This window comes from Euprymna scolopes, chromosome 3 (genome assembly GCF_053919585.1).
Source record: "Euprymna scolopes isolate OS-2025 chromosome 3, ASM5391958v1, whole genome shotgun sequence".
Classification (NCBI taxonomy): Eukaryota; Metazoa; Mollusca; class Cephalopoda; order Sepiida; family Sepiolidae; genus Euprymna; species Euprymna scolopes.
The window spans coordinates 80765492-80778704 of NC_136484.1; positions in this window are offsets into that span (position 1 = coordinate 80765492).

Consider the following 13213-nt stretch of genomic DNA (forward strand, 5'->3'; position numbering starts at 1 on the left):
AACGGAATTTTTGTTTTTAAACGAATAAGACTTGGAGTAATAAAGGCAAAGTAACGGAATTTTTGTTTGTAAACGCATAAGACGTGGAGTAATAAAGGCAAAGTAACGGAATTTTTGTTTGTAAACGAATAAGACTTAGAGTAATAAAGGAAAAGTAACAGAATTTTTGTGTGTGAACGCATAAGACTTGGAGTAATAAAGGCAAAGTAACGGAATTTTTGCTTGTAAACGAATAAGACTTGTAGTAATAAAGGTAAAGTAACGGAATTTTTGTTTGTAAACGAATATGACTTAGAATAATAAAGGCAAAGCAACGGAATTTTTGTTTGTAAACGAATAAGACTTGGAATAATAAAGGCAAAGTAACGGAATTTTTATTTGTAAACGAATAAGACTTGGAGTAATAAGGGCAAAGTAAGGGAATTTTTTGTTTGTAAACGAATAAGACTTGGAATAATAAAGGCAAAGTAACGGAATTTTTGTTTGTAAACGAATATGACTTAGAATAATAAAGGAAAAGTAACGGTATTTTTGTTTGTAAACGAATAAGACTTGGAGTAATAAAGGCAAAGTAACGGAATTTTTATTTGTAAACGAATAAGACTTGGAGTAATAAAGGCAAAGCAACGGAATTTTTATTTGTAAACGAATAAGACTTGGAGTAATAAGGGCAAAGTAAGGGAATTTTTTGTTTGTAAACGCATAAGACTTGGAGTAATAAAGGCAAAGTTTCCGAATTTTTGTTTGTAAAGGAATAAGACTTGGAGTAATAAAGGCAAAGTAACGGAATTTTTGTTTGTAAACGAATAAGACTTGGAATAATAAAGGCAAAGTAATGGAATGTTGGTTTGTAAACGAATAAGACTTGGAATAAAAAAAGCAAAGTAACGGAATTTTTGTTTGTAAACGAATAAGACTTGGAGTAATAAAGGCAAAGTAACGGAATTTTTATTTGTAAACGAATAAAACTTGGAGTAATAAAGACAAAGCAACGGAATTTTTGTTTGTAAACGAATAAGACTTGGAGTAATAAAGGCAAAGTAACGGAATTTTTTGTTCGTAAACGAATAAGACTTGGAGTAATAAAGGCAAAGTAACTGAATTTTTTTTTTTAAACGAATAAGACTTGGAGTAATAAAGGCAAAGTAACGGAATTATTGTTTGAAAACGAATAAGACTTGGAATAATAATGGCAAAGTAACGGAATGTTCGTTTGTAAACGAATAAGACTTGGAGTAATAAAGGCAAAGTAACGGAATTTTTGTTTGTAAACGAATAACACATGGAATAATAAAGGCAAAGTAACGGAATGTTCGTTTGTAAACGAATAAGACTTGGGGTAATAAAGGCAAAGTTACCGAATGTTTGTTTGTAAACGCATAAGACTTGGAGTAATAAAGGCGAAGTTACCGAATTTTGTTTTGTAAACGAATAAGACTTGGAGTATAAAGGCAAAGTAACGGAATTTTTGTTTTTAAACGAATAAGACTTAGAGTAATAAAGGCAAAGTAACGGAATTTTTGTTTGTGAACGAATAAGACTTGGAGTAATAAAGGCAAAGTTACCGAATTTTTGTTTGTAAACGAATAAGACTTGTAGTAATAAAGGCAAAGTAACGGAATTTTTGTTTGTAAACGAATATGACTTAGAATAATAAAGGCAAAGTAACGGAATTATTGTTTGTAAACGAATAAGACTTAGAGTAATAAAGGCAAAGTAACGGAATTTTTATTTGTAAACGAATAAGCCTTGGAGTAATAAAGGCAAAGTAACGGAATTTTTGTTTGTGAACGAATAAGACTTGGAGTAATAAAGGCAAAGTTACCGAATATTTGTTTGTAAACGAATAAGACTTGTAGTAATAAAGGCAAAGTAACGGAATTTTTGTTTGTAAACGAATAAGACTTGGAATAATAAAGGGCAAAGGAACGGAATTTTTGTTTGTAAACGAATAAGACTTGGAGTAATAAAGGCAAAGTAACGGAATTTTTTGTTTGTAAACGCATAAGACTTGGAATAATAAAGGTAAAGTAACTGAATTTTTGTTTGTTAACAAATAAGACTTGGAGTAATAAAGGAAAAGTAACGGAATTTTTGTTTGTAAACGCATAAGACTTGGAGTAATAAAGGCAAAGTAACGGAATTATTGTTTGTAAACGAATAAGACTTGGACTAATAAAGGCAAAGTAACGGAATTTTTGTTTGTAAACGAATAAGACTTGGAGTAATAAAGGCAAAGTAACGGAATTTTTGTTTGTAAACGAATAAGACTTGGAGTAATAAAGGCAAAGTAACGGAATTTTTGTTTGTGAACGAATAAGACTTGGAGTAATAAAGGCAAAGTTACCCAAATATTTGTTTGTAAACAAATAAGACTTGTAGTAATAAAGGCAAAGTAACGGAATTTTTATTTGTAAACGAATAAGACTTGGAATAATAAAGGGCAAAGTAATGGAATTTTTGTTTGTAAACGAATAAGACTTGGAATAATAAAGGCAAAGTAACGGAATTTTTGTTTGTAAACGAATAAGACTTGGAATAATAAAGGCAAAGTAACGGAATTTTTGTTTGTAAACGTATAAGACTTGGAGTAATAAAGGCAAAGTAACGGAATTTATGTTTGTAAACGCATAAGACTTGGAGTAATAAAGATAAAGTAACGGAATTATTGTTTGTAACCGCATAAGACTTGGAGTAATAAAGGCAAAGTAACGGAATTTTTGTTTGTGAACGAATAAGACTTGGAGTAATAAAGACAAAGCAACGGAATTTTTGTTTGTAAACGAATAAGACTTGGAGTAATAAAGGCAAAGTAACGGAATTTTTTGTTCGTAAACGAATAAGACTTGGAGTAATAAAGGCAAAGTAACTGAATTTTTTTTTTTAAACAAATAAGACTTGGAGTAATAAAGGCAAAGTAACGGAATTATTGTTTGAAAACGAATAAGACTTGGAATAATAATGGCAAAGTAACGGAATGTTCGTTTGTAAACGAATAAGACTTGGAGTAATAAAGGCAAAGTAACGGAATTTTTGTTTGTAAACGAATAACACATGGAATAATAAAGGCAAAGTAACGGAATGTTCGTTTGTAAACGAATAAGACTTGGGGTAATAAAGGCAAAGTTACCGAATGTTTGTTTGTAAACGCATAAGACTTGGAGTAATAAAGGCGAAGTTACCGAATTTTGTTTTGTAAACGAATAAGACTTGGAGTAATAAAGGCAAAGTAACGGAATTTTTGTTTTTAAACGAATAAGACTTAGAGTAATAAAGGCAAAGTAACGGAATTTTTGTTTGTGAACGAATAAGACTTGGAGTAATAAAGGCAAAGTTACCGAATTTTTGTTTGTAAACGAATAAGACTTGTAGTAATAAAGGCAAAGTAACGGAATTTTTGTTTGTAAACGAATATGACTTAGAATAATAAAGGCAAAGTAACGGAATTATTGTTTGTAAACGAATAAGACTTAGAGTAATAAAGGCAAAGTAACGGAATTTTTATTTGTAAACGAATAAGCCTTGGAGTAATAAAGGCAAAGTAACGGAATTTTTGTTTGTGAACGAATAAGACTTGGAGTAATAAAGGCAAAGTTACCGAATATTTGTTTGTAAACGAATAAGACTTGTAGTAATAAAGGCAAAGTAACGGAATTTTTGTTTGTAAACGAATAACACTTGGAATAATAAAGGGCAAAGGAACGGAATTTTTGTTTGTAAACGAATAAGACTTGGAGTAATAAAGGCAAAGTAACGGAATTTTTTGTTTGTAAACGCATAAGACTTGGAATAATAAAGGCAAAGTAACTGAATTTTTGTTTGTTAACAAATAAGACTTGGAGTAATAAAGGCAAAGTAACGGAATTTTTGTTTGTAAACGCATAAGACTTGGAGTAATAAAGGCAAAGTAACGGAATTATTGTTTGTAAACGAATAAGACTTGGAGTAATAAAGGCAAAGTAACGGAATTTTTGTTTGTAAACGAATAAGACTTGGAGTAATAAAGGCAAAGTAACGGAATTTTTGTTTGTGAACGAATAAGACTTGGAGTAATAAAGGCAAAGTTACCCAAATATTTGTTTGTAAACAAATAAGACTTGTAGTAATAAAGGCAAAGTAACGGAATTTTTATTTGTAAACGAATAAGACTTGGAATAATAAAGGGCAAAGTAATGGAATTTTTGTTTGTAAACGAATAAGACTTGGAATAATAAAGGCAAAGTAACGGAATTTTTGTTTGTAAACGAATAAGACTTGGAATAATAAAGGCAAAGTAACGGAATTTTTGTTTGTAAACGTATAAGACTTGGAGTAATAAAGGCAAAGTAACGGAATTTATGTTTGTAAACGCATAAGACTTGGAGTAATAAAGATAAAGTAACGGAATTATTGTTTGTAACCGCATAAGACTTGGAGTAATAAAGGCAAAGTAACGGAATTTTTGTTTGTGAACGAATAAGACTTGGAGTAATAAAGGCAAAGTTACCGAATTTTTGTTTGTAAACGAATAAGACTTGTAGTAATAAAGGCAAAGTAACGGAATTTTTGTTTGTAAACGACTAAGACTTGGAATAATAAAGGGCAAAGTAACGGAATTTTTGTTTGTAAACGAATAAGACTTGGAATAATAAAGGCAAAGTAACGGAATTTTTGTTTGTAAACGAATAAGACTTGGAATAATAAAGGCAAATTAACTGAATTTTTGTTTGTAAACAAATAAGACTTGGAGTAATAAAGGCAAAGTAACGGAATTTTTGTTTGTAAACGAATAACACTTGGAATAATAAAGGCAAAGTAACGGAATGTTCGTTTGTAAACGAATAAGACTTGGGGTAATAAAGGCAAAGTTACCGAATGTTTGTTTGTAAACGCATAAGACTTGGAGTAATAAAGGCAAAGTTACCGAATTTTTGTTTGTAAACGAATAAGACTTGGAGTAATAAAGGCAAAGTAACGGAATTTTTGTTTGTAAACGCATAAGACTTGGAGTAATAAAGGCAAAGTGACGGAATTATTGTTTGTAAACGCATAAGACTTGGAGTAATAAAGGCAAAGTAACTGAATTTTTGTTTGTAAACGAATAAGACTTAGAGTAATAAAGGCAAAGTAACGGAATTTTTGTTTGTGAACGAATAAGACTTGGAGTAATAAAGGCAAAGTAACTGAATTTTTGTTTGTAAATGAATAAGACTTGGAGTAATAAAGGGCAAAGTAACGGAATTTTTGTTTGTAAACGAATAAGACTTGGAATAATAAAGGCAAAGTAACGGAATGTTCGTTTGTAAACTAATAAGACTTGGAGTAATAAAGGCAAAGTAACGGAATTTTTATTTGTAAACGAATAAGACTTGGAATAATAAAGGGCAAAGTAATGGAATTTTTGTTTGTAAACGAATAAGACTTGGAATAATAAAGGCAAAGTAACGGAATTTTTGTTTGTAAACGAATAAGACTTGGAGTAATAAAGGCAAAGTTACCCAAATATTTGTTTGTAAACAAATAAGACTTGGAGTAATAAAGGAAAAGTAACGGAATTTTTATTTGTAAACGAATAAGACTTGGAATAATAAAGGGCAAAGTAATGGAATTTTTGTTTGTAAACGAATAAGACTTGGAATAATAAAGGCAAAGTAACGGAATTTTTGTTTGTAAACGAATAAGACTTGGAATAATAAAGGCAAAGTAACGGAATTTTTGTTTGTAAACGTATAAGACTTGGAGTAATAAAGGCAAAGTAACGGAATTTATGTTTGTAAACGCATAAGACTGGGAGTAATAAAGATAAAGTAACGGAATTATTGTTTGTAACCGCATAAGACTTGGAGTAATAAAGGCAAAGTAACGGAATTTTTGTTTGTGAACGAATAAGACTTGGAGTAATAAAGACAAAGCAACGGAATTTTTGTTTGTAAACGAATAAGACTTGGAGTAATAAAGGCAAAGTAACGGAATTTTTTGTTCGTAAACGAATAAGACTTGGAGTAATAAAGGCAAAGTAACTGAATTTTTTTTTTTAAACGAATAAGACTTGGAGTAATAAAGGCAAAGTAACGGAATTATTGTTTGTAAACGAATAAGACTTGGAATAATAATGGCAAAGTAACGGAATGTTCGTTTGTAAACGAATAAGACTTGGGGTAATAAAGGCAAAGTTACCGAATGTTTGTTTGTAAACGCATAAGACTTGGAGTAATAAAGGCGAAGTTACCGAATTTTGTTTTGTAAACGAATAAGACTTGGAGTAATAAAGGCAAAGTAACGGAATTTTTGTTTTTAAACGAATAAGACTTAGAGTAATAAAGGCAAAGTAACGGAATTTTTGTTTGTGAACGAATAAGACTTGGAGTAATAAAGGCAAAGTTACCGAATTTTTGTTTGTAAACGAATAAGACTTGTAGTAATAAAGGCAAAGTAACGGAATTTTTGTTTGTAAACGAATATGACTTAGAATAATAAAGGCAAAGTAACGGAATTATTGTTTGTAAACGAATAAGACTTAGAGTAATAAAGGCAAAGTAACGGAATTTTTATTTGTAAACGAATAAGCCTTGGAGTAATAAAGGCAAAGTAACGGAATTTTTGTTTGTGAACGAATAAGACTTGGAGTAATAAAGGCAAAGTTACCGAATATTTGTTTGTAAACGAATAAGACTTGTAGTAATAAAGGCAAAGTAACGGAATTTTTGTTTGTAAACGAATAAGACTTGGAATAATAAAGGGCAAAGGAACGGAATTTTTGTTTGTAAACGAATAAGACTTGGAGTAATAAAGGCAAAGTTACGGAATTTTTTGTTTGTAAACGCATAAGACTTGGAATAATAAAGGCAAAGTAACTGAATTTTTGTTTGTTAACAAATAAGACTTGGGGTAATAAAGGCAAAGTAACGGAATTTTTGTTTGTAAACGCATAAGACTTGGAGTAATAAAGGCAAAGTAACGGAATTATTGTTTGTAAACGAATAAGACTTGGAGTAATAAAGGCAAAGTAACGGAATTTTTGTTTGTAAACGAATAAGACTTGGAGTAATAAAGGCAAAGTAACGGAATTTTTGTTTGTGAACGAATAAGACTTGGAGTAATAAAGGCAAAGTTACCCAAATATTTGTTTGTAAACAAATAAGACTTGTAGTAATAAAGGCAAAGTAACGGAATTTTTGTTTGTAAACGAATAAGACTTGGAATAATAAAGGGCAAAGTAATGGAATTTTTGTTTGTAAACGAATAAGACTTGGAATAATAAAGGCAAAGTAACGGAATTTTTGTTTGTAAACGAATAAGACTTGGAATAATAAAGGCAAAGTAACGGAATTTTTGTTTGTAAACGTATAAGACTTGGAGTAATAAAGGCAAAGTAACGGAATTTATGTTTGTAAACGCATAAGACTTGGAGTAATAAAGATAAAGTAACGGAATTATTGTTTGTAACCGCATAAGACTTGGAGTAATAAAGGCAAAGTAACGGAATTTTTGTTTGTGAACGAATAAGACTTGGAGTAATAAAGGCAAAGTTACCGAATTTTTGTTTGTAAACGAATAAGACTTGTAGTAATAAAGGCAAAGTAACGGAATTTTTGTTTGTAAACGAATAAGACTTGGAATAATAAAGGGCAAAGTAACGGAATTTTTGTTTGTAAACGAATAAGACTTGGAATAATAAAGGCAAAGTAACGGAATTTTTGTTTGTAAACGAATAAGACTTGGAATAATAAAGGCAAATTAACTGAATTTTTGTTTGTAAACAAATAAGACTTGGAGTAATAAAGGCAAAGTAACGGAATTTTTGTTTGTAAACGAATAACACTTGGAATAATAAAGGCAAAGTAACGGAATGTTCGTTTGTAAACGAATAAGACTTGGGGTAATAAAGGCAAAGTTACCGAATGTTTGTTTGTAAACGCATAAGACTTGGAGTAATAAAGGCAAAGTTACCGAATTTTTGTTTGTAAACGAATAAGACTTGGAGTAATAAAGGCAAAGTAACGGAATTTTTGTTTGTAAACGCATAAGACTTGGAGTAATAAAGGCAAAGTGACGGAATTATTGTTTGTAAACGCATAAGACTTGGAGTAATAAAGGCAAAGTAACTGAATTTTTGTTTGTAAACGAATAAGACTTAGAGTAATAAAGGCAAAGTAACGGAATTTTTGTTTGTGAACGAATAAGACTTGGAGTAATAAAGGCAAAGTAACTGAATTTTTGTTTGTAAATGAATAAGACTTGGAGTAATAAAGGGCAAAGTAACGGAATTTTTGTTTGTAAACGAATAAGACTTGGAATAATAAAGGCAAAGTAACGGAATGTTCGTTTGTAAACTAATAAGACTTGGAGTAATAAAGGCAAAGTAACGGAATTTTTGTTTGTAAACGAATAAGACTTGGAATAATAAAGGCAAAGTAACGGAATTTTTGTTTGTAAACGAATAAGACTTGGAATAATAAAGGCAAAGTAACGGAATTTTTGTTTGTAAACGAATAAGACTTGGAGTAATAAAGGCAAAGTAACGGAATTTTTGTTTGTAAACGAATAAGACTTGGAGTAATAAAGGCAAAGTAACGGAATTATTGTTTTTTAAACGAATAAGACTTGGAGTAATAAAGGCAAAGTAACGGAATTTTTGCCTCATGCCAGATTTAAAAGAATCACTTGCACATTTTTTTTTAATTTTCTTTCAAAAATTTTGTAAAGTTTGTAATTTTTGTTTCTGAATAAATAGTTAAATAGAAAAGACCGGTCTCCTGTCTTTTCTGTTTAGCCCTTTGGCTGTCCCCGACATCCAAACACCAGCTACAAGATCCCTTGGGTCTGTTTAAAGCTTTGTCTTTTAATGTACATTTTCGTCTCCTGTTGAGGCCATTAACTGCTTTTCATTTTTCGATTTCTTTCAGGTTCATCTTTCTTCCTAGGCTCGACTTAAGCAGCTGGCCGGTCTGCGTCTGAGATGGTTAGAGTTAAATCCAATAGAATCCTCAGGCAGGCCAAATCGGCAGGTCTGAGCCGGGGGAGAAGACGCAGAGGAGGAGGGTAGCTGGTCTGGGCTCCAGTGCAGAAATGCATAGCCCGGAGTCCAGTTCCCAGAGGAGGCTTCGGTCCAATCTGGGGGCCGGATCAGGCCCTGAGAAAGTCCACCCACTACCTCCATGCAGTCCGGGCTCCGCTCCTTTGCCTAGCCCGGGTTCTGGTGGTCGTGTACCTGACATGGCCACCAGTTTAGGCACAGTCGATAGACCATCAGGTACGGTCGGTGCTGGCGCCTGCACTAGACCCGGTGTTGGCCCCCGCACTGTCACTGTAAAGGAGTTTGTCGCACTAGGCTGCGGACTCTGGAATATTAATGACACTGCTGTCCCCGGCAGTGGTAGGTGTAGGCCAGCTGGGAGAGGTGATCCGTCTCGGTGGGATCGGCAGAGGAAGAGAGCTTTAACTGTTAGCCCTCCTGCCCATAGGAGGACAGAACTCCTAGGGACCGGAATAAGACCTTCCACCTCTGCCGATTTCTCCACTTTGAGAATCACCGACCCGGATCAGGCGTCTACAAACGCGGTGCCAGACGACCGGGATGAGGCCATCAAATGCTCTTGCTGCTGGACTCACAACTGAACATCACGTTGGGTGATGACCTACGGTGCAGCAGTGATGATAGCAGCTAGGAAAAAAGTGAGGCCAGACTGCCAGGACAAGCGAGAGCATCCCGTTCCAAGAGGAAGAATGGGGCTGCTCAGCCAGACACCAAGAGTGGGGCAGCGGGTACCACAGCCATAAAGAAGCCAGCACCTGTCCCCAGGCCATCGTCCCGAAAGGAGAAACCAGTGGTGTGGCCAGCATTGCCAGGGAGTTCACAGACGCTGGACTTTTCGGGCTCAACTATTCTCCCTGGTCAGAGGACCCCTCCATCCCCCGAGTCACCGGAGATGTCAACACCATAGACGGCCTCGGCAGCAGTAAAAGAATGGGGCCCCCAGGCTCAACTCACTCCCGAAGATTACCGTTGGTTATTCGACACCAAATACAAAGAGTTAACCGACGGGAATGTCATCAAAGCGGTGTCCAGAGCTGCGGAAAGACTATCGAAAAGAATAGTATCGTTAGTCACCCTAGACTCCAAAAAGAGAGCACTTACCAGGGTGTCCAAAGATAGCATGGCAGAAATCCTGGGGAACTCAACATCCCTGCAGCCTACATCTGTCGACGCAGCTATGCAATGTGGGATCTGCTGCTGCCAGGAGAAGAAGATGCCGTTAAAATATTCAGGTCGGAGTAAAGGTGGGAAAACCTCCGCCTTAAACCTGAATATTTAAGTAAGACAAGGACAAACGTTTCAATCTTGGGCGTCCCCTGCTTACTTGGTCCTGATCAGTTAGAGGCTTTTATGAGCCAGTATGGGAACGTTGAATCCATTCTCCCAGTCCATGGTCCCCGTAATCTTATGGTAGGGGACTACAATCTAAAAATGCGGCTGGACAAGGAAGGTTTGCAAAAAATTCCTCCTCTACTCAGATGCGACATATGGTCAATGAGTATCATAGTCGAAGGACGCCGGCCTCACTGCTGGAATTGTCAACAGCAGGGCCATATGGCACGGGAATGCCCCAAGAGAAACCCGCAGCCTGTGGTAGTAGCTGCAAAACCGTCGGCGGTGGTACCAGCAGCCCCTGAAAAGCCAGCCAGAGAGGGCACCTCAACAGCAGAAACTAAGACATCGGATGGCTGGACCCAAGGTGGTCAAGAAAAATTCAAGAGCCATGAAGACCCCCTCCACAAAAGAGCGGCCCCCCGGATGTACAACGTCGGCCAGTTCCCCCAGGGTCGTCCAGTGACGTTTCTTCCACCAGCAAAGCGAAAATCGATGCTGTGAGCAGCCTAAAGAGAAAAAATCCGGTCTCCTCATCAGAATCAGAAGAGGAGCCGGAGAAAGATACACCAGCGGAGAAAAATGACGGTAACAGTGAGGCTTTTGTGGCAGAGTGCCAAGGCCGAAAAACCAAAAGGAAGCAAAAGGCAAAAAAGACCAAGGAGGCTGGGTCCCGTTCCCCATTCCCCATCTACGGTTCAGTCACCCAAAACCCCAACCCAAACCCCATCGGCTGAACCAAAATCCCCACCCTTTTTTGATTCCCCTCCAGCGGTTGCTAGATCTTTGTACCGGGAGAGGCCGGAGACACCCCTCAACAGAAGAGCTACCTCTGCTTCTCCTATACGGAGAGAGTAGATGAAGAAGCTCCCCTATCTTTCAGGAGACCGGATATGCGACGTAGACGCCCTTCACGCTGATAGTTATATCACGCAACATCATAGGGGGTCTACTTAGGGCACTCCGAAACTTAGATAAAGTAGAGGGAAAGAAAATCTCCAACCCTAAGAATTTCCCAAACGCCCCCTTAGTCATGACCTTTGAGCATCACACAAAAGTTGGTCGCACAAAGGCCATGTGGAATATGATTGTGGAGGTGAAGCAGGTGTTCCCAAACATCAAACTGGTGGAAGAGGGGCATGACTCCCTCAACCAGCTGGCACCTAGATATGAAGGGAGGGTTCCTATATACGTCCACCCTTGTTTCTATAGGGCCCTGAAGTTAACATTCCCATTGGATGTTGGGGGTATTGCGCGAGATGGACGAGTAACGTCCGAGTTGCTTTCAGCCAAACTCGCCCAATCTTGCGGCATCCTGAAGTTAACGTTCCTGGGTACAAAAGACTTTAGGGCGGTGGTTGTCGATAGACCATCAGGTACGGTCGGTGCTGCCCCCCGCACTAGACCCGGTGCTGGCCCCCGCACCGTCACTGTAGAGAGGTTTGTCGCATAAGGCGGCGGCTCCTGGACAATTGACGACACTGCCGTCCCCGGCAGTGGTAGGTTTAGGCCAGCTGGGAGAGGTGATCCAGCTAGGTGGAATCGGCAAAGGAAGAGGGCTTTAACTGTTAGCCCTCCCGCCCATAGGAGGACTGAACTCCTAGCGTCGGGAATGAAACCATCCACCTCTGTCGATTTCTCTACTTTCAGAACCACCGGGCTGGATCAGGTGTCACAGGGCACGGTGCCAAGCGACTGGGATCAGGCCATGGACTTTCTATTTTTTTTCTTCTTTTTTTTTTACACGGTGGTCACCACTTATCAAGGCTCGGAAGCCACTCAGGGATAAGGATTATTGCAAGTACAGTACGTTAGTGTGGAGATTTGATGAAGTGTTTACTTAAGGGGGCGGTTCATTAGGAATGTGTTAACGTTGGACTTGAAGACATCCAAGTTGTAGTCAAATGGGAAGCTAGCAGACGGAACAGAGTTCCACAAGCGTGCAGTTCTAAGAAAGAAGCTTTTTTCATGGAATCCACATTTTGATTTAGGCACAGATAAAGAGTGGGGTAAATTTTTCACAGTGGATTCAGCTAGACGGGTGTTTTTCGTGAAAGATTGGCAAGGGGGGACCAGAGATTGGAGTTCAGACGAGCACCTGCCATAGAAATAACGATAAAACAAGGATAGGCTCGCAACGTCTCTTCTGTGGGAGAGAGGTTGCAGGGTAGAGAAAAGGGCATCCCCCACTAAGCCACGAAGTCTATTTTGTACTCTGTCAAGGCAGGATAGGCTGTTTTTAGCAGCTCCTGCCCAGATATGGCAGCAGTATTCCATCCTTGGACGTACTTGGCTTTTATATAGATAGAGAATTGCATCAGTAGTGAGATATCTTCTGGAGCGGTAGAAGGATCCCATCATTTTTCCAACGACCTTGGCCACAGACTTGATGTACGTGTTCCATTTCAGATCAGGAGTAAAGGTCAAACCCAGAGACTTGTCAAAACACAGGGCTTCTCCCAGACGAGAGCCATCCATTTCAATTGATGCCAGATGGGGATCAGAGCGTTGATGATGTAAAGATAGGAGTTTGGTTTTAGATGCATTAAAGGTAACCAGCCACGACTTCCCTCACTGAACCACGCGCTCGAGATCAGAGGAGAGAGAATCAGAGAGAACTTTGTCATTTACAGCCTTTGATGTGTTGCTGTAGATGGTCGTGTCATCAGCATAGATGTCAACGAATGATTTAAGTATGTGTTTAGGGAGGTCATTAATGTAGATCAGGAAGAGAGTTGGGCCCAGAATTGACCCTTGAGGGACTTCAGCATTAATACTGCAGGCCTCTGATTTTTGTCCATCGACCACTACTCTTATGAGCCTATCGGAAAGAAATGATTTAATGATTGAGAAAACATTTCCAGT